Here is a 2,997-nt window from a genome sequence, read left to right as displayed (position 1 = left end):
AATATTTTCACGTACACAATTGAGCAAAATCAGACAATATTGTGTCTAATATATACCACAATATTAACTTCTTATTATTGAATTGTTGTAAATAAATATCACATTTGGAACTGGTCAGTGCTCAGAAAATGCTGGGAAATCCCTTCATGCCAGGAGTGATTACTGATAAACTGTCTGAAAAAAGAAAGTCACGTTTTAGAGAAGAAAAAAATCACCCACTGACTTTTAAAGCTGCTACATAGTAACAATTTCTACTTTGAGGATCTTGATAGAAATGTAGTGGAGTGAAAAGCACAATATTTGTCTTTCATATGTAGTGGTTAAAGTCATAAGTTTCCAGAAAAAATAATACTCAAGTAAAGTACAGATACTCAAAAAGTGTACTTAAGTACAATACTCAAGTAAATGTATTTAGTTACAGTCCACCTCTGGAGATAGGGAGCGGGGCCCCCCTCGGTCCGTTCGCGATCGCGTTCCAGGGATATGTGTGTGTGTGTGTGTGTGTGGGAAATCCCTTCATGCCAGGAGTGATTACTGATAAACTGTCTGAAAAAAGAAAGTCACGTTTTAGAGAAGAAAAAAATCACCCACTGACTTTTAAAGCTGCTACATAGTAACAATTTCTACTTTGAGGATCTTGATAGAAATGTAGTGGAGTGAAAAGCACAATATTTGTCTTTCATATGTAGTGGTTAAAGTCATAAGTTTCCAGAAAAAATAATACTCAAGTAAAGTACAGATACTCAAAAAGTGTACTTAAGTACAATACTCAAGTAAATGTATTTAGTTACTGTCCACCTCTGGAGATAGGGAGCGGGGCCCCCCTCGGTCCGTTCGCGATCGCGTTCCAGGGATGTGTGTGTGTGTGTGTGTGTGTGTGTGTGTGTGTGAGAGTGTGTGTGTATACATACATACAGTGGAGATCACAATTAGAGAACAATCTATAAATACTTGATTTTTTCTGAAATATCGTTAATCTTCATCGCTCAAAATTTGAAGGAATATGTTTGACAAAATAACCAAGGCATTTCAACAAAAACCTTTATTTTTTTATGGATATCACAGTGATCAAAATTAGAGAACAGTAGTAGCACAAAAGATTACAACTAAAATTTTGGAGGGTTACAGCTGTCAGAAATGAGAAGTGTAGAGGCCTTCGCTTTGAATAACTTCAGCACATCTGCGGCCGCAGGATATTTGGCGTATGCATTACACGCAATTAGAAAGTGTAAAGTCGTGTTATTTATACGCAGACTGATGAGAACGGGTTTGCCAGGGTCGATATTGTCCCTACCACTTTTTGAAAGTAATATATTGCGGAAGCTAGGCTATGTATTAAAGGGAAAACAAGATCAACAAATCATTCTTCATAATCTAATTAGGGTGATAAAAAATGTTTTTTGACTCCTTATGCATGCATAACTCGTGCAGTGCAATAACGATGTGATTTGCAGCTGTCGCACTTGTCGTAATGTCATTAGGCTATAGCATTTTATTTTAAAAATGGAGAGCTTCCTTGTGCTAAGTATAGGCCTGCCCTCTACTAAAGATTTGTCTAGTCAACTAGTCGCACGTTATATTAAATTGATTAATAAAATAATATATGAATTATTAAATACATAATTTATAAGCGCCATATTTCAATATAGGCTATACACTCTTAAAAATAAAGGTGTTTCACGATGCCATAGAAGAACCTTATTGTCTAAATGGTTCCATAAAGAACCTTTAACATCTGAAGAACCTTTCTGTTTCACAAAAGGTTCTTTGTGGTGAAAGAAGGTTCTTCAGATTACAAAAAGGTAAGAAAGAGATGGTTCTTTAAAGAACCTTTGACTGAATGGTTCTTTGTGGAACCAAAAATGGTTCTTCTATGGCATCGCTTGAAGAACCTTTTGAAGCACCTTTATTTTTAAGAGTGTAGGCAGACGTATTAGGCTAGAGCCTATTTCGCGCTCAAGCTCGACCACAAAGCAATTGCCTCGAAGCACCGGCAAAGTGATTATGAACGTGTCGGGGGAAAAGAAGTCATTTTAATTATTTATTAATAAACTAGCGCTTTCTGAGTCAGTGTCGGGTGCAAAGATGAGGTTGCCGAATGCCGACGCTGACTCGCCATCTCCACATGGACGTGCGTTTAATAGAAATGCACCTTTTCATACGGACTACAAAATTAAAGATTACAAAATCAAGTGGGCGAGTTTTCCTTATATTTATTTTATTTTTCATATAAAAATTATAATGACCTGTTTTGGTTATATTTACTATTAATTGCAGAAGGTGCGCTCAGCAAAAATTACGCGAATATTGATGGTTTTCACGCTTAAGTACAGTAAAAGACCGCTTCTTAAAGCAGAGAAGGGTTTTTGGAGTTACATTTCGAGTTAAAAAGTCATAATTGAGAGATATAAACTCGCAATTGCGAGTTATAAAGTCAGAATTGTGATATAAACTCGCAATTCTGAGAACATATCAGTCTTTTTCCAGAAATAAAAACTCGCAAATTCTGACTTTTTTTCTCGCAATTCTGACTTTTTTTCTCACTCGCAATTGCGGAGTTTATATTTCGCAATTGTGACTTCATATCTGGCAATTCTGAATTTATATCTCACAATTCTGTGGAAAAAAGTAAAAGTTCTGACTTTATATCTCGCAAATCTGACTTTATAACTCGCAATTGCGAGTTTATATCTCACAATTCTGTGGAAAAAAAAGTCAGAATTGTGAGATTAAAAAGTCGCAATTACCTTTTTGGCGGAAACGGGCTTCCATAGAAACGGACTTCCATACCTTATGCTATGGAGGCTCTCTCTCTTTTTTTCTTTTTTTTTTGATTCCTCAGTGTTTGCTAAACGTTCTGTAATTTATTAGTCATTATATAGCCTAATACAGCGTGTAGGCCTATGCCATGCCTCATCTTATTCGTTTTTGTTAATAACGTTTTTTAAACTAGTTTGTCATTGAATACTGTTTTATTGTTGTTGTGCATTTTAATTA

Source organism: Sinocyclocheilus grahami, unplaced genomic scaffold (assembly GCF_001515645.1).
Source record: "Sinocyclocheilus grahami isolate Dianchi unplaced genomic scaffold, SAMN03320097.WGS_v1.1 scaffold1227.1, whole genome shotgun sequence".
Lineage (NCBI taxonomy): Eukaryota > Metazoa > Chordata > Actinopteri > Cypriniformes > Cyprinidae > Sinocyclocheilus > Sinocyclocheilus grahami.
This window is presented reverse-complemented; position numbering follows the sequence as displayed.